This window comes from Diabrotica virgifera, chromosome 9, assembly GCF_917563875.1.
Source record: "Diabrotica virgifera virgifera chromosome 9, PGI_DIABVI_V3a".
In the NCBI taxonomy this organism is placed as follows: domain Eukaryota; kingdom Metazoa; phylum Arthropoda; class Insecta; order Coleoptera; family Chrysomelidae; genus Diabrotica; species Diabrotica virgifera.
The window spans coordinates 24,990,334-25,014,259 of record NC_065451.1 but is presented as its reverse complement, the minus strand read 5'-3'; the positions used below and the strand labels follow the sequence as shown (position 1 = coordinate 25,014,259).

Here is a 23,926-nt window from a genome sequence, read left to right as displayed (position 1 = left end):
AAGATAATAAAAGATTACTAATATTTCTGGTAATTTCGGTATTGTTAAATTTTTTTTCGACACCTGCCGGCGCCTTTTTTTGCTCTCCGCCCTTATGGACGGCACGGCCCTGATCACACCTAAAGAAGGTAGGTGAAGGCCTTGAAAGGACTTTTTAAGGTACACTTTCCTATGTGCGAAACAAAAACAATACCGTTACGCATGGCAGTACACTGAACTGGAAATCATACCTTATATTTCTAACGAAAAATTGGCATGTGCCAAAAAAGTAGTAGATCAGGCCAAAATCAAATGAGTATTAAACTCAGTTGAGTCATATAAATCTCTAGATCTTTACGGGATGTATCCAGTACTTCTACAGAAGGAAAATGACATTTTACTCAAATACAAAGATTTATTATGTAGGATACTATATACTGCCCATGACTTAGACATACGAAAAGCATGAGGACTCATACGGGTAGCTTTTATACCCAAAATTGGCAAAACCGAACAGAAAAACGCAAAGTTTCTGGGGCCAATAAGTTAATATCATTTGTACTAAAGAATCTGAATCTAGAAAAGTTGCTCAATAGACACGTTCAATAGGGATGTTCATAAAAAATTAAAAAGTCATTTCAAACATGTAAAACGATTAAGAAACACCCTAGGAATAATTGTCCAAAATTTCAACAAAATTGAAAAAGTCTTTCTATAAAAAATCTTTATTAGAAATCTAGCATTATTTTAAATTTCAAGAACGCTTCTCTATTGGCCTGACGTCACTAGTTGCATACCCCAAGCGCGCGCCATTCTCATAGTGTTACTGTTTACCTGTTTGACGTTTCAGGTCATTTTATTTTGTTCTCTTCTTGTTTTATCAGGGTTAAAGTGGAGTTTTATAGTGAATTTGTTTAGTTTAAAGTGGATAGACTGTTTGTAAGAACATATTTTGGGTGGTACAAAAATAAACAAATAAAATGGAAGAAGGTTTTCAGAAAGCCGATTCGTATAAACTACTGACTGTAGTGTAGATGTAACAATGGTGTATGATTTATTGGCATCTTGTAAAAAAATAAATCTACCACAGCTTTACTGAGTGTATATTCCATATAATTTTCCATGTCTTCTTTAAGCTAAAAAAATAAATGCTTAATACTCCACAAAAAAAATAGAGAAAGTTGTATGCATGCATTGTACGCATGCATATTGTATACATACATTGGCTGGTTATGACTTTACCTTGGTTAGGTGTATTAAAAATATTTTTATTCTTCTTCATGTGCCTTGTCCGTTGTGGACGTTGGCTATCATCATGGCAATTTTAATTTCATTTGAGGCGTTTCTGAATAACTCGATCGATTTTTGTCCAAATCATTGGCGTAAGTTTTTAAGTCATGAGTGTCTTTTCTTCCGGGTCCGCGTTTGCTCTCTATTTTACCTTGCGTTATCAGTTTTAGTATACGATATTTATCATGCCTCATGATATGACCGAAATATTTAAGATTTCGTTTCTTAATTGTAAAAGAGATTTCTTTTTGTTTTCCAATTCGACGCAATACCTGTACGTTGGTATGGATCGCCCATGATATTTTGAGGATACGTGGGTACACCCACATCTCGAATGTCTCTAGCTTTTTCATTAATGTTTCCATTATTGTCCAGGCCTCTGCGCCATATAGCAAGACCGGAAATAATAACATTTTAGCAGCCGCATTTTTAATGGGAGAGATATTATGTCGCAATGGGTGAAAATATTTCTCATGCATGTTGTTAAATTATGTTGCTATGTTCTTTTTAACTCTAGATCTTATTTCGGTTGTTTCGTATTTCGAGTTGACAACTGTTCCAAGGTAAAAAATATTTTTGAACTTGGGTATTATACATTTTCATTTCAACCAATCTTTTCACTAAATTATTAATGATTTTAATATAATATAAAGTCATACCTACATCCACATGTAGTTATTTCAAGGTTTACTTTTACTGTATGTATTATTAGAATCCCGTTTTTAGGAATATCCCAGTTTAAGGAATACAAATTTGAGGTCCCGAAACTTTTTCATTTACTCTTTAATGGGGTAGGTGCAAAATCTTGGTCCAATGCTATTTAAATTCATTCATTTTTTTCGAATCCTGAGAAAACTAATAAGTATTTTTGAAAAATGTAAATGCAGAAAGAACAATTACATTATTACCAAGGGCCGAAAGTCTCTGGAAAACTTCTATAATGTTTATTTTATTAAGTTAGTTCTTTAAGTTAGTTATTTTAAGTTCTAGCTGCAACAAACCATTTCTTTTTCTGTTTTAAATTGGCTGGAACGGTAATAAAAATCTTGTCAGAACTTATTTGGCTTTATTTTTAATAACTAAATACGTAAAAAACTGCGCACATTCAAATACACTGAGTAAATAAGTATACAAAACTGGTCGTCGATCAAAGACGTTACGACTGCTGACGTCACAGACCGTAGCCTCGCTGCAAGGTACCGTTTTTCTAGCCTCCAAGAAAATCAACATTATGAACTCATTTATCTTAAAAAATGTACATTTTTAAACAGTTTTATGATTGTTACGTTTTTATATACCTTGTAATCTATTGAATTTAACTATATTTAAAAATTAGTGAACATCCCTATTGCTTTACACCATCTCGTACAGTGGGTGGAATAGATTCCGAAAAACCACTTGCACTTCTCAATATAGGAGTATTTGACAATATCTACTTTTTGGGCTTTGTAGAAGAAGTCAGCTAAAAGAAGTCACCAACTGTCAAGTGATAAAGGGTGACCGTGTAGCTGGTTAATACCGACAGTTGATAGTTGATACAGAGATAAAGATTAGGTGAAAAGGAAAGAAAGTTGGACACCAGAAAGTAAAATGGTGAAAGTTAAATGATAAGGATTTGGTAAGAGTCTTTGAGAGTAGAGTTCTGGAAGAGTTTGAGGAAAGAAATATGGTAAACGAGTAATGGGAAGCCAGTATCAAAGTTGTAGTTCGAGTGAAAGAAGAAGTGCTGGGAAAAACATCCGGTAAAGGGCCTCCAAGGGACAAAGAAACTTGGTGGTAAAACGATGAAGTGCAACAGAAAGCTAGAAAGAAGAAAGGGGCTAGAAAGAGATATGCCAGATCTAAATAAGATGAATCTAGGATCTTAAGGATCTAAGGTAGCAAAGAATGAAGCAAAGAGCGCTTTAGCTGTTGCTAAGGAAATATCTGCCTATTAAGGAGAATATGCAGAGAGAGGGAAATTGAAAACACAATAAAAGAAAGGAAATTGCAATATCTCGGACATTTTATGAGAGGCGAAAGATACAACATCTTGAGACTCATAATTCAAGGAAAAATAGAGGGTAGGAGAAGCGTAAGATCGAGACGAACGATGTAGCGAGGGATGAGGTTGTCGATGCGTTAAATTACTCAACAAAAAACGTACATTATCTTAAAAATGTTAATTCAGAAAACAAAAGCAATACTTAAAATTTGTCCAATTCTTCGTTTTATTCGAACAACAAAGCGATGTTCATCAATTCATTATTTTTGTTAGTTGATTCAATGTATTACGTTTATTGATATTACGAACACTGTTCACTGAGTCAACGAATACTATTCATTGAAACAACAACGTCGTTAATTGACCGACGAAGACTATTCGTTGTGTCAATAACAGTGTTATTTCTCCTAACGTATACTGATTCATGCATCCAATAAATTTCGTTTCCATTCGCATTCCCACAATAAATACTGTTATTCTGACAAGCAATTCTATTTAATCCTACAATCAGTTTCGTTCAATCCTACTATAAACGTATTTTATATTAATAATTACTGAGTGCATTAGCTCAATGTATGATATTAATTGACTAATAATAATTTTGCAAACCCCCCTTTTTCATCCTAAACCTAATGAACTTTACACTGTGTGATTTCCCATATGATTTCTCTTATACAGTGCGCTGGAATAAGTGTTACCCCCCTTATAAACTTATTTATTTTTAGCACATAAGCAAAATTCTCGGACAGGTCGATTTTTAAAATAATCACAGTACATTATAACATCAATGTTTCGAACGCGATCCCTCTTCAGGTTACAGGCACAACTTTGATTTTTTTAAATGGGAAAGTACATCATGTGACATCTCATTTAAAAGTGTTTGAAATAGTGATTCCAAAAATGTATAACACTTTAATACTTTTTGAGAGTGCAGGTGCAAAATTTCAATCGAATTCCTTTTAAACGCGTTCATTTTTTTTGAAATCCTGAGAAAACTAATAAGTATTTTTTAAAAATTTAGAAGCATAATAAAAGATTACATTATTACCGAGGGCTGAAAGTCCGTTAGAATAAACAAAAAGTTTCTTTTGAATGGAATACAGTGGAACCTGGATAAGTCGGATTAATCGGGACCGCGGCCGATCTGGGTTATCGAAAATCCGGGTTACCCGGAGAATATGGTAAAAATTAATAAAATACGGTATACCTAGAGATATACTCCAATGTAAATGCCAAAACATGAAATTCATATGCACAGTACATCTAAATTATATACAGTTGTATAGAGTATTGTTTATTTCTTGGTAAAAAACTCAGTCGAAGTGAAAATTTTTTTGTTTTGTCTGATGAAAATCGGTCCGAGTTAGCCGGACTTCCGGGTTATCGGGGGCCGACTTATCGGGTTCCACTGTATTTGAAATAGAAAATCATACTAAATTTTCTCTTTTTCACCCCTGTGACTTATTAAAACAATCATTATAGAAGTTCTCAGGGACTTCAGACCCTCGATAATACTATAATATTTTATTCTCTGTTTAAATTTTTCAAAAATACCAATTAATTTTCTCAGGATTCGAAAAAAATGAATACGATAATAAACACACGAAAACTTCCTTCCAGTACGGACTACACTTGGAAACGAAATGAAATTATTCGGCACTTCGGCAGAGGTAACAGAGAAGCTCGGGGTATCACGATAAGGAAAAGCCGTTACATTTCAATTGGTCAAGCAAAACATTTATTGTTTCAACAACTGCGTATATTGTTACCATAAACGCATTGATTGTGGTTATTAAACGCAGTAGTAGATTGATTATTGTATTCATTGTCACAACAATCAGTTTACATCTATGGAATAATCAAATATTACTCTATATTAAGAACATTTGTACATTGTTTTAATAAAATCTGTACATTGTCACGATAAACCAAGGTAATTGCTTATCATCTATGAAATCAATAAAGTAAGTTGCTGCCAGAATTAAGAATATTTATTAAATATACGAAACTAACTTATTGGCTGAATAAATTGAATGTTATTCATTAATGTACTCTAGTTATTTTCACAATTATTATTCATTTATTGTGACAATAACCAAATACATTCATCAATGTCTAAAAGTTCGTTGAAACAAAAAATTGAATTGTTGTTACAACCAAATACTATTCAATAATCACTGTTAATCAATATTACGAACCAATTTTTTTTGAGTGATGTGATTAGGAATGGTAAGGCAGTTGGTCCTGATGGAATACCTGTGGAGATTTGGAAGGGTCTAGGAGAGGAATGGGTTGTTTTTTTGCAGCATGAGTAGGATATATGAGGAAGAAAGGATGTTCACGAATGGAGAGAGAGTCTAATGCAGGGTGTTGTTTTTGAAATAAGAAAATTGGTGTTATGGCACGATCTGTGTGAAAAGTTTTATTGCAAAAAACGCACAAGGAACAGTACCAATCAAGATGTTCGAGAGTGTTTTTGAACACACCCACATAATATATTTATTATAGAATTTGTTCAAGTTCGCTGTTCAACTCTGTATAATACCCTTGTGAAATGTATATGCAGGCTACTGTGGTGTCAGTCATTACATTAATAAACGTGGTATAAAAATCTTTCGGTTAACCAAACAACGTAGGTACATAAAAACAAAAATTCAATTCTCTGCCGAGCCCTTATTGTTTGTGTACGTTTTAATTTATTTGCTTTCGAAGTGTTTGCAGGCCGTAGAGTGCATATTTTTGCGTTTTTGCAGAATGACTAGACATAATATCGAGTAGGTACTACCAGCTGCAATGTTACCTAAACAATGAAACAGGGAACAATCATAGACACAACAATAACTCAACTTGGCAACTAAGGTATCTTATTTTTATCCGGGTGTATTTACGGCCGCGGCATTCTTTTGATAGGATAATATCTACGTTAAGTTCAAGCTGTCATTCCGATGTTGTAACGAGAGAGCTCAGTTTTATTGTACGTACAAGGAACTAGCAATTATTAATTAGTACAGTGGGTATGGTATATAAGTGATCAAGATATTTGATTTTCTGACCTATAGAGAATTTTCTCTGTCTCTATATTTGATTTACAGAGGAACCCCGATAATTCGGCCGGGTTATCGGGTTATCCGGTAAGTATTATGCATATAAGGGATTTGCCACAGTTTGCCATGCCAGAAGAATGGGAGTGAACTCAGACATAATAGACTACATCGAACAGAAGAGATTAACCTGGTACGGACATGTCAGAAGAGCAGACCATTCTGGTCTAAGGCCTTTACAATTTGTTTCATGAGCCCTAGTTTAATATGCAACGGATGTAATATTATTTTCTGTCGTTTGACCAATGCTTCGTTAATTACGTTAGCTTGTCCTTAAACTAAAGCATCTCTAGAGGGCCATTCTGCCCTATTTTATTGTTGGTATTTAACCCTGCTCTATCCCAAAGAGACAAGAAATAAGGATATTTTGTATAGCCACCTTGATATTGGTCATAGTTGATATTTTTAGCATCATCAATATTGTTTTACATTCTTCCTTTATGTTTGTATACTTATTGCCCAATTGGTGGACTTCCATATTTGTTGCTATTATGTAGAAAGACACATTTTAAATTTCGTTTGGAACGGCCGATAGACAAATAATGATAAACAAGATAATGATCTAGTGCTAAATAGTGTATACTCTAATATACCAATTTTTTCTATATTTTTTTCCCATAATTATCACTACGATGATGATTATTACAATTACAATCTGGTCATAATTGACCAATGAGCAATTTTAATTTAACCTAAATTACGAAAGTAGAAAACTCAAAGAGGTACCACAAAAATGTATATTATAAAAATGTCATACAAGGACGCGTTTCGGCTCTTACCGAGCCATCATCAGCTTGAAATACAGGAGCAAAGTCTAAAACTGTCCAGACCAGGAAGGAGGAAGAATCTAATAGCTTACATTGTATTGGGTTCTTTAGGTTTCATTCTAAGTTATAAGTAGTGTATTAGACATTAAGGGTATAAAAATTCATTTTAAGATTTAAATGACTTCCTCTTTGAGAGAAACCATCTTGCGGGTTCGCAAGACCAAACAGGTCTCAATATTTGTTTGTAACTAGTAACTTATTATGCATAGACAATGTGGAGTTTCTTCAAATTAGCCAATACATTTTTTTATATCTTATATTTAGTTCTTCCCTTTTTTTCTTAACGTGTACCTTCCAGCGTAGTTTTGTATCTAATGTTATACCCAAATTAATACTTAGCAGTATTTGCATATGGTACTTGGATATTGTTGATTAGAATAGGTATATATTGTATTTTTTTGTTGGTGAAATTAACATGGACAGATTTAGCTTCATTCAGCCTGATTCTCCATTTTTGTGTCCATTTGTGGATTTGGTTAACTGCTATTTGGACCTTGTTGGTCGCCTCTTCACTTGTCGTCCCTACTGCTTGAATAGCTGTATCATCAGCAAAGGTGGCAACTGTGTTGTCTTCCAGTACAGGTATATCACACTTGTATAGTAGGTATAGGACCGGACCCAACACACTGCCTTGTGGAACACCTGCTCTAATTTCTTTTAAGTCTGAAAAACAGTCTTCTTGCTTAATTCTAAAATGCCGTTCTTTTATGCACGATTGTAAAAGTTTTGAGTACTGTATAGGTAAAAAACATTTTAGTTCGTATGTTAAACCTTCATGCCAGACTTTATCAAAAGCCTGTGCAGCATCAAGGAATACAGTTGAACAGACTTTCTTTTCTTCTAGTGATCTTTCGATAATATTTGTGATTGTGTGCACCTGGTCAATTGTTGAATGCTTATTTCTAAATCCGAATTGATGTGTCGGTATCAAATTTCTTGCTTCGATAATTGGTTTTTATTCTCTTGAGGAGCAGTTTCTCAAACAGCTTCGATATTACAGGAAGCAGAGATATCGGTCTGTATGACGAAACCTCGTGTGCTGGTTTTCCTGGTTTAGGAATCATAATGATTTCCGCCATCTTCCATATCATTGGTACATATTTTAATCTGAATGCACCGTTAAAGAAGTTTGTTAATTTTACGATAGCTCTTCGGGGAAGATTTTTCAACAGCTCACCGGTAATTAAATCATAGCCCGGAGCTTTCTTCGGATTAATATTTTCCCTTATTTCTTCAAGCACTTCTTTTGGTGTAGTTAGCCGCATTTCTTTCTCTAATTGAACAGGTTTCTCCCATCTTTCTTCATCCCCTTGAGGTTTATTTGATTTGAATGTATTTTCAAGATGTATGGCAAATAGCTCTGTTTTTTGTGCACTACTTCTGGTCCAGTTACCATTTTCTAGTTTAATAGGAGGAGAGTGCATAATAGGTCTTTTCAGTCTTCTAGTAGCTTTCCATCAGGAATAATCTGTACTACCGTCATCTGTTAGCTCCTTTAAGTAAGAATTAATTGAGTCATTCTTTAATTGTAGGATAGTCCTTTTAAGTTGTTGACTTGCACGATTTAGTTTAGTCTTATCTTGAGGAGACCTTGTCTGTTGCCAAATTCTTCTCAGTTTTCTTTTTTCAATTATCATGTTCCTTATTTCTTTTGGGTAATTGTTTCCTTTTAGCCTAGGTTTCAGTGTAGGAGTGTTTTCCCATGATGCTTGCTGGATATTGTTCACCAACAATTCTGCTTCTTTATCTAGTTGCTCTGCGTTTTGTATTGGTACACTTAGATTTATTCTCTCTTCAAGGCTCAGCTTAAAACTTGCCCAATCCGTCTATTTATTTGTTAATGTGGGGTTACTTTGTTTGTTAATAATTCGGTCACTCATGGTTAGTACTATGGGCGAATGATCAGAATTTAAGTTCCAACAGTCATCAATGTCTATGAAATTAGCTGAAATATTCTTAATAATAAAGAAGTCTATTAAATCAGGGGTCTTGTTGCTATCCGTAGGCCAGTAAGTTGGTCTACCAGTTGATAATGCTTCACACCTCTGTTCTTTAATGCCTAACAAAAGCTCCTTTCCCTTAGTAGTAGTGGTTCTAGAGCGCCAGTGTGTGTTCTTTGCATTGAAGCCACCTCCAATAATGAACCTTTCCCCTAAGCTTTACAGGAATTCATTATACTGCTCTTTTTTAATGGAATGTTTAGGTGGGCAGTATATGGAACTTACATTTATTTCAAAAGATGTCATCATGAAGAGTTGGAATATAAAACTGAACATATTCAAGCCACTACAGTACACCAAAAAACCTAAACTTTTGAAATAAATGGAAGTTCCATATATTATATTATCCTTTATAATGATTGCACTGCCTCCTTTGGCCGCATTGTCAGGATGTATTGTATGATATACCTTATATCCTTTAAATTTGATGTAGGATTGATTTGTGAAATGCGTTTCAGAGACAAGAAATAAATCAATTATTTCGATGTCAAGGATTGCTTGTAGTTCTTTTTGATGATTAAGCAACCACTTGGCATTCCATCCGACAATTCTAAGACCATTAGCCATTTCTTACCTTTGGAATAGCACCTTGAGCTCTATATTCCAGGGAAGTGACCTTTTCATTTAATTTTTTCAACTCCTGTAATATCATTTGTAGGGTTTGTTCTGTTTGTTTTTCATTTTCTGTTGTTTTTTGGTATTTATCATTATAATAATTTATATTGCGACCTTTTGTTACCGCAATGTATGTCTTATTACTAGTAACTTTCTGTGTTTGCTTTCTTTCACCAGCATTTGACTTGGTTTCAAATGTGGCAAATTTGACTTGGTGTGGCAAATTCGTCTTTTTCAGACCTCTGTTTTTTACTTTCTGCATTTCCTTTGCGACGATACATCCTCGATAGTTGGCAGGATGGTTTTCGCCATAATGAACACATTTTGGTTTACCATTTTCAGGTTTGTCGCAATCTTTAGTAAGATGTTTTTTTGTGCATTTAACACACCTTTGTCCTCTAGCACAGAACTTCCATGTGTGACCATACGCTTGACATCGTTTGCATTGCGGTTTTTCTATATAACAGTCTTTTAATCTTGTTACAAAAAAACCATATAGTTTTTAATCTTGCTGAGAAAAAAACGGCCAAATATCTTTTTCTCTGTTACCGTGGTATGAAATTTTTTTTCTTTGCCTTCAGTCTGGAGGCAAAGAACTTAGAAGATTCCTTTGGAAGGTTAAAATCTCTCATACAATCATTTAGCTAGTAATGAGTAAAGCATCCAGCGTGAATCCTCTCCCCCATCCCCAACACAGTTAAACTAATCCAAATCAGCAAGACAAATTTTTTTTGTTGGGCGGTGTTATTATTTTTATATACTTATGTATTATTTTTAATTACTTTATTAAAAGTTGTACATGCTGAACCCATAAGACGTCCTTTATTAGAAACAAAATTCAAAATATAGTATCTACAACCAACGTTTTAGCAGTATATACAACCACCTGCCTTTAATATACGGTTACAATCTCGACTTTGTCATGACATTTTGTCTCGTTCTGATCTATGATGTTTATCTCATTATAAATTCAATTCACTTCGTGTGAAACATCAACGTGAGAGTTTCAGGATTTTGTATTGCAGCAGCTTGTGATTTCGTACTTTTTTTGTTAGTTGTGTTTTGCGTGACCGTTGTTGAACACAACTTAGTTGGAGTGTTGGCGTTGCGCCAATTTTTGCTGTCAGCCATTCTATTATTGCCAACGAATAATTGCACGAATAACTACGTACAGGGTGTTTCAGCGAATGGCAAATATAAAAGCTGGAAATAGGTTTTCTTCCGCGAAGAAATTCTCACTAGACGAGACTAAATCTTCTTCGGTATGTTCTTGCGCTCTTAACTTTTATGAAGGTTAATCTTATATTTTCGGTGTTCCGCGGAAAAAATTAACAACAGATCGGATAAACGAAAGTTAAAGAAAAAACGAAAGCAAAAAAAGTGAGAAATATTGAAAGAAACATTCTCAGACACGAGGATTCCATATTTTGCATTTGCATTATATGTATTTATTTTAACTTTTTTACCATTTTCTTTTAACCTTTTTTTTTTAAATCGTTATAGTTCAGAGAAATAAGCAAAAAAATATCCTGTTGGTGACAGGCCCGTGCGCAGGGGGGGGGGTTTTGGGGGTTCTAACCCCCCCCCCCATCGAGAATTTTTCCACATAATTTTCCACTAGCAATAGTCCTTATTCTACAAAAGTCAAACCGACTTGATAATAAATATTTTTTTAAAAATGAATAACCATTTTCAATTTCGTTGCAAAACGAAAATACAGCCGAACCATATTCCAGTCCAATCAGAGAGTGCTGCAAGCACCTCTACCGGTTTCGAAACTTATTAGTCTCTCATCAGGAGGCACATATGCTGCTCTCCCCGATCCAACCAAACCAAACCCCAAATATTTTTTTGTCAATTTTTGTTTCGACATTCTCAACTTTCTCGATCTTGTGCACGTTTTTTTTTAATTTTCCCGCCTTTTTTACCTCCTATTATCAGTGTCATTGTGAATGCAACCATCGATAGTATCGATTATGGAGACCTGTAAGAAGGAGTGGAAACGCAAAGCATCGTTTGTGGGCTAACTGATGTTTAAATTTAGTTAATAAAAATATCAAGTCAAGACCAAGACACAATAAAATGTCTTCATTTATAAGAAAAGTTTCTTATTATTTTTTATTAACTTCATAACCTAACATGATACACATATGTCAAACCCCCCCCCCCCCCCCATAAACGAATTCTGCGCACGGACCAACTTGGTGACACAACCCCCTTCAGGCCGAAACCAAATTTTTTGAGTAGTATGGGCATCTATAATAATAACCTATATGTTTCCTGCAGCCTTTGATGATATACATAGTTATAAACAAATTAAGATAAAAAACGGTAAATTTTCGCTTTTTTCGTCTATTACCAAAAAGTTAAGCATTTAAAACAAATTTGAGAGTAAGAATCTCATAAATCTTATAAAAAAAACTTCAATATGGCGTTCGCTGAATATATCTATCCTTATTGGTTGCTTAAAAAATTGCAAAATAAATCATAAATTTTGAGATTTTATTAATATTCGTAACGTATGTAAAAATTCACTTAGAACCTTCTTATTACACTGAATGCTGAGACTTCTGGTGCTTAAATGATACCCTAAATTTCAAAGCTATTGGTCAAATACTTTAAAAGTTATTTAATTTGTTTTTTCCAAATTAATTTTTTCTGCAACACTATAAGTCAGAAAATGATGAAGTCACAGTAATACTTTGGATTAGTCCGTTCGCTAAACTCAAACACAACTGGCTAATGATTTTAGTGAGTAATTTTGCCAATTTTTTTAAAATTGGCAAAAAATATTTTCTAAATAGTTAATAATTACTAAATTGTTAGTAATTTTGCTAAGTTTTGCAAAATTGGCAAAAAAGAAAAAACATACGGACTAAAATCTCTAGCCAGTTGTGTCTGAGTTTAGCGAACCGACGATAGTTTATGAAAGAAGAAGGTTTACACTATTAATTTAATTAAACAAAAATGACAAAAAATAATTCTAAATATTGCAAGATTATTTTGCAAGAACATGTGAATTAAAAAAAAAGGGGGGCTAACTTCGTCCCTAATTGTCCTAGGACAATTGTTTTTCTTTTAAATGTGTATTAAAATTCAGTCTTTCTAAATATGAAAAAATAATTTTTCTACAGGTAACGGTTAAGAAGTTATTCTAATTGTTTATAAGTACGCAAAAACTCGACATGTATTTGCAAAATAATTTTAGACTGTTTAAAATTACTTTTTGTCATTTTTTTTTTAATTAGGTTAATAGTGAATGAATGTTCTTTCATAAACTGCCCGAAGTATTACTGTAACCTCATAATTTTCTGACTTATAGTATTGCAAAAAAATGAATTTGGGATAGACAAATTGAATAACTTTTAAACTATTTGACCAATTGTTTTGAAATTTAAAATATAATTTAAGCACAAGAAGTCTCAGCATTCCGTGTAACAAGAAGGTTTAACTTAACTTTTACATACGTTATGAACATTTATAAAATCTCAAAATTTATGACTTATTTTGCAATTTTCTAAGCAACAAATAAGGATAGACATATTCAGCGAATGCCATATTGAATTTCATATAGTAGTTTTCAATCCTAGTAGCAATATTAATAATATTTAAAAATATTAAAATATTACTAAAAGATTTTTAAAATGAAAACTTATTGGTCCATTTTCTTGGTAACAACTCCATTGCAACTGAATAAAAATGGAATTTTTATTTTATTTTTTGTTTAGAATGCTTCACTTTTTAGTAATACATATACAAAAAATGTGAAAATTTACCGTTTTTTGATCATCATTTGTTTAAAACTATGTATATCATCATAATCGGTTGCAGGAAACATATAGCTTATTAATATATATGTCCATACTTCTCAAAAAATTTGGTTTCGGCCTAGAGGGGGATGTGTCACGAGAAAAACCTTATTTCCCTGGACTAATAGAAAAGTACGTAATACCCACACAACAAATGATATCCTATCCAGGCGACATGAGATTCCAGGAGTAGGGTGTTCTCAAGTCCAGAGATCAAAGAGGTCACGCCTAGAGGAGACGGTACCTCCCTGACCACAAAGCTACCTCTGCACCTCTTCCCAACCGCAGACATAACGTTGGGTAGACTTTACTTGTTTGTAATCTTCAATGCCGTGGGAAATGGGACATCCGAGAGGCCTTTCTGCGATGATACGGCTTTCGTAAGAGCAACGTTATGCGCCGTTCTCCCTTATTTGCCTTTCTTTTTGTGAATCCTCTAGAAATTGCTCTTTGTCTACTGTGTGCCCATTCAGCTAGCCATTGACCTTGGTTTTTGACCTTGGTCAGTGGCTCTCTGCACTAGGGATTTGTGTGTGCCTGAAGATCGGTTGCCAATTTGGAAAACGATGTTTACCTACCTTGCTATCCGACCACTCGTAGGGTGTGGAATCGCGGTTGCGTCATCAGGGAGGAAAAAAATTTCTGTCCTCTTTTGGATGACCTAAAACTCAGAAAGAAATTGATTAAATGGTGTGAAGTAGTGGTGTTTAACCTAGGGGATGAGGCATGCATTCCTAGGTGTATAGCGTTAATACCGTACTAGTTGGTGTCTGGAACTTTTGTGCATCCCCCGTTTGTTTTTGTCGTATTTCGTCAAGTTCTTTACAGTTTCATTTGGATGATTTCTTAGTTCGTTGAATATTTTATATAGGACCCTTGCCTCTTAGGTTTCTCTGTATAGAAATCTTTCGAATACGTATGTGAGAATGGTCTTTCTTGAATATTTTAATCTTCCTCCGTTTAGTTTTACAGGTTTGGTCCCGTGCTACCGATCCATATGTTATAGCTGGCATGATGATACTGTTTGCTCTTTTTGGCTCCCTTTTCAGACTTAACTTGCTGTTTATTTCAATAAGATATCAAGTGCTTTTTAATGTCTTGCTCTTAGCGGTAGCGCTGTTGACATATAGCGTATATTTTATGTCATTCTTTTGTCCATTATTACTCATAAATATTTTGCTTGGTTAATCCATTTGATCTGTGTGTTAGTTGAACATCCTCGCTTGGCGACTTTCGAATCTTTTTTGGAACTTGAATACCTGTCAGTTTTTTGGCTTTACTGCGATCTTTCATTGAATACACCAGCATCCAACTAATTTAGAGGATCTTGTAGACATCTTGCAAGGCTTAGAGCCAGACTGCTGTTGCTGTGTCATCGGCATATTTATAGTTTTCAGTGTGGTTGGTATGTCCGTGATATATATGGTATACTGAAAGGGTGACCGTACTCCTCTCTGTGGCACCCCAGCCTCTATCATTCCGACTTTAGACAGAACGTGTCCTATCTGAACCCTAGTTAGCAGAACGAAAGAAGGGATCTTATTGCATTGCTGTATTCAACTTGCTGGAGAAGATTTTGTAAGCTAATGTGCCCTTAAAGAGGATGTGCCGTTCGTGACATACTTTGTCAAATACCTTACTGACATCTAGGAATGCAGTAGCAGTGTATTTCTTCTAGTTGAATCCCTTAGTGAAGTCTTTGGTGTCAAGTTTAACACTTTTAGCTTGTTGGAGTGTTAAGTTATGAAACCAAATTGTGCTTCCGATATCGTGCCTATTGTTTCTGACTTTTCTTTTAATTTAGCTCGTTTTGGATAATTTAGATAATGATGAGATAAACACAATGGTGTTTAACAATTTTGAGGATAGCATGCAGAATAGGACTGACGGCGATAGATACTCTTTGGGCATCGTTCACTTTAATATAAGAAGTATACAAAAAAATTTTCAGGAACTTCTAGTGTACATTGAAATGTCCAAAAACATGTTCGATGTTATAATTTTGTCAGAAACTAGAGAAATAACTGATCTTAGTAACTATATATTACCAGGTTTTACTATTCATTATAATGAATCATTAGCTAATAAATGTGATGGTGTTGTTGTTTATATTAGGAATAATTTAGGTGCCTCGGTAAATATATTACCCATCAATAAAAGTAAATTTTTAACGGTAACGTTTTCTAGTAAAAATTATCTAATACAATTTGCAAAATAGGTATAACGGCTTTTTATAGGCTTCCATCAACAGATATTAAACAATTTTTAGGGGATTTGGGTGAATATTTTGGAACAATACAAAAACAAAATATTGAAATATTTGCAGGTGATATTAATATTGATTTAAAAAAAAGATGAAGTTTATACAAACAGTTATTTGAATATATTAAATTCTAATGGTTTTGTTTCCTATATAAACAAGCCAACGAGAGTGAAAATAAATACAAAATCAATCATTGATCATATATTTATTTATAAAAACACAAGCTAATCTAAAACAGCAAATTAGTATTGATCCGTTCGTTTTTCACACTGACATGACTGATCACTTCACTCCAGCCGTTTTGGTAAATATTGAAACTAAAAAAAACCCTACACCTGAATCTCCAGTCATAATTAAAAACCTTAAACAGCTTTTAAAAAATGAACATTGGAATGTATTTATATAAACAAAATAGATTCTCAAGTTGCATATGATACATTTATAAATAACTTAAATAATTACATACAAACCTCTACGGAGGTAAAAAGTATGAATAAAAAAATATCAAAAATAAAACCCTGGATAACGGTGGGGCTGATATCGTCAATCAAACAACGAGATTTTCTTAAAAAGAAATTATTAAAACAATTTTCATCAGCACTTAATGCTGAATATAAAAATTATAGAAACAAACTTAATAGTCTACTAAAAAAACCAAGAATGACTTTTATCAAAATAAAATTCATGAAGCTGGTGGACACACAAGAAAAATGTGGAATCTTATAAATGATATCTCTGGTCGGAATCAAAAATCTAAAAACATTGAACACATATCAATTGTTAATGACAATATAACTGTAAGTAATAACAAAGAAAAAGCAGATATTTTTAATAATTTCTTTTCTAATATTGGTGCTGATATGGCAAATAGAATACCGGTGACAAGTATACCTGATAATTTTATTACTAATGATAAGGTTGAATCTAGCTTATTCTTAAAACCAGTAACTAAAAATGAACTAACAATACTAATAACAAAGTTAAAAAATAACTGTGCTTCTGGACCAGATAAATTGTATGCTAAAACAATAAAAAATATCCATGATCTAATATCACAGCCTTTAACTCATATTATAAATTTGTGTTTTCAAAGTGGTAAAATACCACTACAATGGAAAGAATCTACAGTCACCCCCATTTTTAAATCCGAAAATTCGAGTAAACTGAACAACTATATGCCCATTTCTTTAATAAATAATTTTGCTAAAATATTTGAAATGGCCCTAAAAGAAAGGTTGCTTGAATTTTTTCATATAAATAAGGTTATTTCAGATAAGCAATTTGGTTTCGTAAAAAAATCAAGTACAGAAAGGGCTGTAGTTGACCTACTGGAGAAAGTGATAGGAGCTGTGGATGAATCATTGAAATGCTTAGTGGTTTTCCTTGATTTAGCTAAGGCGTTTGACACGGTCTCTCATAAAATTCTCTTAGATAAACTAAGTAATTATGAGGTTAGGGGAATTGCACTAAATCTAATAGCAGATTATTTGTCGGAAAGAGCTCAACGAGTAAAAATTGGCCCAAAATTGAGTTCTGAATCTATAACAAAATTCGGAGTAACACAAGGAACAGTATTAGGACCACTTTTATTTAATATTTATCTGAACAATATCACAAGAATTAATAGTTTCAACGGCCACATTGTTTGTTATGCCGATGACACGGTAATATTATTTATGGGGAAAACATGGGAGGAGGTTAAAACCAGCTCTGAAATGAACCTAAAACAGCTAAACTTATGGCTAAAATTTAACAAACTGACATTAAATATTAATAAAACAAAATATATCGCCTTTAGCCCAACAATTGTTGACCAACCTACAAATTTTCATATAAAATTGCATAACGCAAAATGTCAACGACAAAATTGTGACTGTTCTACAATAGAAAAAGTTTTCTCTATAAAGTATTTAGGTGTCTTCATAGATCAACATTTACGTTGGTCGGACCATATCACTCATGTCAGTAAACGAATAAGGGCTCTAATGCATACATTTTATATCTTGAGAGATATTCTACCCAGGAAAAAATTAATCATGGTTTATAACTAAAGACTGGATTATATGCAAAATGCATATGCATATATATGCTGCATATTTCTCATGTTTTTCATAAATGCATATGCCTTGCATATTTGGAGATTTAAGAGCATATAAATGCATATTTTGATGGGAATTTACTCTACCCCATTTAAAAATAAGGTATATATTAGTAACATCAACATCCATTAAAATAAAATGTGAAAGTAAATATTTTGCTGTTAAGCTCCTTTGTTGTTGTACCCATAAACATAATGGGCGTTATTTATAGCTGCAGGTATCATTATCCGGATATTTAAGATTTATAGACTTCTCAGAATTTACAAATTACCTAAGTAAATACCGATTATATTTTGAATAACATTACAAATATTACCTGTACTTTCTGCTGGTGTCGGCCAACTATGAATTATTCTGGGAAAACCAACCAAAACGAAATTTTAAGCATTTTAAGGGTAGGATAGATTATTTTATTTTATGAATGGTTAGTCTTAAATCAATCGCCGATTATTCAACTTTTGTGATTGCAAGTTATTGACTATACTGTGTAAAAAAATCATTTTATTATTATTGTGAAAATGCCTAAAGTAGCAAGGGAAAAATCAAGTCTTCTCAGAAGTTGGATTGGAAGTAACAATCATCTAAAAGTTATCGACAGTGAAAGTATGTTTTGCACCATTTGTGATAAAAAGGTAAGTTCTCCACTTCAATAGATTTTTAAACTTATCAAACTTCTTTGCACATCTATGTGTCTGTCTATTCTAAAATGACAAACCGTCCCATTTCTTCAAAAACTGTTTTTTAAAGTTCGCAACGGTTTGGCTTATACAGAGCGAGGTGTTGAGAGTGGCCCACCCTGTATACTACGGTACACTGACTGTACTTTATTGTTTGACGATTTCAATTTCACTTTGAGAAATAAAAAAAAATTGGGGGAGGTTTAAAAAGTTTGATCATTTTAATGTAGGTATCTATTTACGAAAACATCTAAAACATCATTATCATTATATTCCAGATTCCATGTCAAAAGAAATTCCAAGTAGTTCAACACATAAAAACTTCACTTCACCAAACTAAGCTATCAAAAAATGATAATAAACCTCGCCAGCAGATTCTACAGAACAGTTTGCAGATTCAGAATACGTCAGTTGGGCAAGAAACCTTTGCAAAGGATTTATGCCATTTTTTTTTGAACTGCAATATCCCTCTGCACAAGTTAGAACATAAATCGTGTCAAAACTTTTTAAAAACTTATTGCAAGATTAAAGATAAACCAGCTCAAATACCAAGTTCTTCAACTCTTCGGAAAAAATATGTCAGTGCATGTTACAAAGATGTGATGACGAGTATTAAAAATCAGTTAAAAGCCGAATATCTTTGGATTTCCGTCGACGAAACAACGGATACAAAGGGTCGACAAATTGCGAATCTAATTGTTGGAGTTCTTAACGACTCTGGCGATTTTAAAAACTCATACTTAATTAGTGTAAAATGTTTGGAAAAAACAAACTATGCTACAATAGCTAGATTTGTTAACAAATCCCTAACAAATTTTTTTTTACCTGATCAAGTACCATTTGAAAAAATATTATTAATGCTTAGTGATGCCGCCTCATATATGATGAAAGCTGCATCCAATCTTAAAATCTTTTTCCCTAATTTAATTCACTGTACATGTTTGGCGCACGGCCTAAACAGAGTTGCAGAGAAAGTTAGAATTGAATTTCCCAATGTAAACACCTTAATAAATAATGTAAAAAAAGTATTTCTGAAAGCACCACTACGTGTACAGGTATATAGGGAGATGCTTCCCGATATTCCTTTACCACCAGCACCAGTATTAACCAGATGGGGAACTTGGCTTAAAAGTGCTATATTTTTATCTGAACACTACGACGACATCAAAAGCGTTATTTCAAGTTTTGATCCGACTTGTACCGCTATTGATAACTGTCAAAATATTTTTAAAGAAAAGTCTATTAAAAATCAATTGTTGTATATAAAATCGAATTTCGATATCATTGAAAGTTCAATTACAAAATTAGAGGCTCAAAATTTATGTCTTCACAATAGTATGTCTATTGTTGATTCGGTTAAACAGAAAATAACAAATCTGAATGGGGAAATTGGAGTAAAAATTAAAGATAAACTTGATGACGTTTTAAACAAAAATGAGGGTTTCACTTTATTGCGTTCAATAAATAATATAATCAATTTTGGAAACTTCGATGAAAATATTAATATGGATCCGTCTCTAATAGCAAAGTTTAAATATGCCCCAATTACATCTTGTGACGTTGAGAGATCTTTTTCTGCCTATAAACAAATATTAACAGATAGAAGACATAATATTAGTTTAGAAAATATGAATCAATATATGATTATTTATTGTAACAATAAAAATATGTAAATTTGTTTTATTGTACTCTTTTTATAATATTAGTTTAGAAAATATGAATCAATATTGTAACAATAAAAATATGTACATTTATTTTATTGTACTCTTATTTATCTTGTGGTCAAAATAAAATATTTTGCCGTTTTATTTGTCACAAAACCTGAAGTTAAAAAAATATATTAAGAAATAATAATACAATTTGGTTTAAATTCAAACCTATTTATTTATTTTTATTATTTTTTATTTATTTATGTATTTAACGTAAACCATAAAATTATTCATATAAAAATAAGTGCATATATAAATGCATATTTGCATGTTAATTGTGCATATTCAGCTTGTTTTAAAATGCATATTGCATGCATATTTTAGACATTTTTTAGTGCATATTTTCCAGTCTCTATTTATAACTCGCTTGCAGAATCAGTCTTAAGATATTGTATTGTAGCATGGGGTGGCAAACGTTTAACATTTTAGAAACAGTTCAAAATACTCTATTAAAAATAATTAAAAAAAAAATAAAATTTTATCCAAAAAAAAAATTATATGATGAATCCAAGATACAGTGGAACCCGTTTATTAGAATACCGGTTATAGGAATATCCTGCTTTAAGGAATAGAAATTTGAGGTCCCAAAATGTTTGACTGTATTTAGTGTTAGATCCCTCTACATCTACAACTGTGTTTTAAATGTTTATATAAACTCAAACAAATTTAAATTTCAAAACAACCGATTAACTCGATCAGTAAAAAATATGGATATTAGTATTCAGCAGTTCAAAAAATCAGTAACACAAAGATCCCTAATGTTCTTTGGACCTAAATTTTATAACATAATTCCTATACATATCAAACAAGAACCTAAATTATTTAAATTTAAAAAATACATAAAAACCTATCTAAAAACCCACTTACAATTATTTTTGGACGCAATGTCTTAATGTATGGACGACAGCATAATCAGAGTAAAATTTGGGTGTACATATATATTGGTATTATAATTAACAAAGTATTCAGCAGCTAGAGAGGTTTACCGTCCGTCTTGTTCTGTTGCATTATCTCTTCGATAGTTAGGTATGTTACTTCTTAGTTCCAACCTTAATACTACTTTTATGTACAATTGATACAGTTTCGATTGACATAGTACAGTGCAAAACAGGCAACTCTTGCCTAGGCATGGTGCTGAGTCAGTCGACACTAATAGTATAGGATCCAAATGTAAAATGTTGTACACACATATTTTTGAATAAATTTGATTTGATTTGATTTGATTTGATTTGATTACTTTTTCTGCAAACTTGCTTATTGATGGCAATATGTTGATTGGTCTGTAGTTTTGAGGGAATGTAAGAGGCAGATTCAAGTGCGCGTAGTGCAGTGTCTAGTAAGGACTCGGAACTAATGTTAAAGTGCTAACCAGAAGATTTAGAGATATTTTCAAGTACTTATTTTATATAAATCTCTTTTGTAACAATGTAACATATCTATATATCTACTTGTAAAATTGTACATGTCCGTCACTAATAATCATTGGGTGGATGCGAATAATAAGTCCCATCCTGTACAAACACAAAAAACTTTAGTACGAACGCTATTACCACTTGGCGAGTTAATTTGAAGTCGCCGAGAATATTTTTGTGGAAAATTAACCAGGAAGTTTGCTCGGAATGCAGTAACAAATTATGCGTTTCAAGAGCGCATCCATTATGCGTCAGATAGAGGAACGTTTATTTCATAATGGAGTTAAAAACGGGTGAAATATAGGGCACTTGGGTAGGCAGGCAAAAATAATATTTAAGATTTGTGTGACACGCTTGTTTGTATATAATAAAAATAAAAACAAAGAAAACGTCTATAAACTTTCCAGCAGTAGGTAAAAATAAAATTAGGCCAATACAAAAGAATTTAATAAACAAACACTACAAAATTTAATAAATGCGGTAGTTTGTCATTGTGAAATGTTTGGTTTACACTTAAACATTTATAAAACTAAAATTGTGGTATTCTCAAAGACACCAAGATGCCAAGATGCCAAGATTTTGCCACGGGACAAATAATAATAACCCTTAAATGCCCGTGATATGAAAATAACCATAAATGCCCATGTGGGGTCTCCTAGGGACCCCACTAAAATTTTCAATTTAGTAACGTCATTTAGCACTGACTAAAAGGAAAACACGGTTAAAAATAATTTTAAGCATATTTGAATAATTTTTATTTATTTTTCATACAAAATTAACGGCTTTTCTAGAAACAAATTATTTTCAATTCGAACAAAATTAAAATTAAATAATAATATAAGCATATAACTTTTAGTTGCAATTTTTACATACAATAGTTTTTTCTTCTTTTCTGTGCACCTGGCATATAAATTTTTTGCAAAAAGAGCAAACGGTATTCACTTTTCTGTCACAGTTTCGCGGACACTGGTAACAACGAGCACGTTTCTTAGCTGAATGGACGGATTGAGTTGCAACTTCGGTAGTTGGGTTTACCATTGGTATGCCACAATCTTTTAGAGCAGATTTTACATAGGCTTTATGTTTTATATATTTCGCTCTTTTTTCCATGTTGTTTCGAGCAAGCTCAGCCCCTAATTGTAACAGGAAAATACGTCTTCGTGAAAAATTATTTTTCTTCCAATCAGGATTTTTTTCAATGTATAAAATATAGGCATTTAGTGCACATATGTCTATAATATTCATAAAGAGCCTGAATGGCCAACGAGCAGTTCTTCTTTTACAGGAATATTCCCTAATCAGTTTGTCGGCATTATCAACACCACCCTTGGTATTATTATAGTCTAAAATCATCAAGGGTTTGTTTTGAGAGTCTTGACAAATTATATCACTATCGTGTTGACTTGAAAGAAGATGTACCATCCTGTGTATTTTAGGTATGTACGAAACCATAAACCATAGCTAATTCTTTAGTAAAAGCAAATATTGACGACTCTGCAGGTCTTTTTGTCAAACTTAGTTGTGGTGGTGTATCAGGTTTATTTTTGCGGACGGTCCCAAGTAAAGTAAGGTTTTTAGATAAAAGATATTGAGCAAGAGGAACACTGGTAAAAAAGTTGTCAGTTGTAATTCCTCTCCAACTGCCATGATATGGTTCCACCAGATCTTTCACAACACGAAATCCCTGATTTTTCTCTATTGTACCACCTGGTAGTTTTCCAAGGTACACCTGAAGTTTTGATAAATAAGATGTTTTAACATCCGCGGCAGCCCAAATTTTTATCCCATAGCGGCAAGATTTTGATTTTATATATTGTCTAAAAGGACACTTTCCTCTAAAACTCACTAACTGTTCGTCAACGGTTATATGTTCGTATGGTTCAAAGGCTTTGTCACAGTTAGAGACGAACATGTCCCAAATTACTCGTATCGCCGCTAACTTATCCTGTTCCTTCCGCTCCACCCTGGTCACTTTGTCATCAAACCTCAAGAAACTCGATAATTCTTCAAATCGGTTCCTAGCTAATGCGGCTGTAAAAAATGACCGGCGTATTGAGGTGTCTGTAGACCATATCTCTCGTGTCGATTCTTTCCCACACCTTAAAGCACCAGCTTTGATAAGTGCTCCTAAAAAGCTATCCAGTTCATTGTTGGTAAGTAC

General features: G+C 33.0%; 1 protein-coding gene across 3 annotated transcripts in view; it reads left to right on the top strand.

The window, feature by feature from the left end:
* LOC114324312 (epidermal growth factor-like protein 7) overlaps window positions 1-23,926 on the top strand; it is a 635,750-nt gene that overhangs the window by 428,938 nt on the left and 182,886 nt on the right. The window contains exon 1 of one of the 3 annotated variants that reach the window (XM_028272117.2): window positions 6,222-6,384. The exons of the other annotated variants lie outside the window; for them this stretch is intronic. The gene's annotated coding sequence lies outside the window, so the exon portion shown is untranslated. Of the gene's footprint in view, window positions 1-6,221; window positions 6,385-23,926 lie in introns of those variants that run through there. 3 annotated transcript variants of the gene reach the window in all.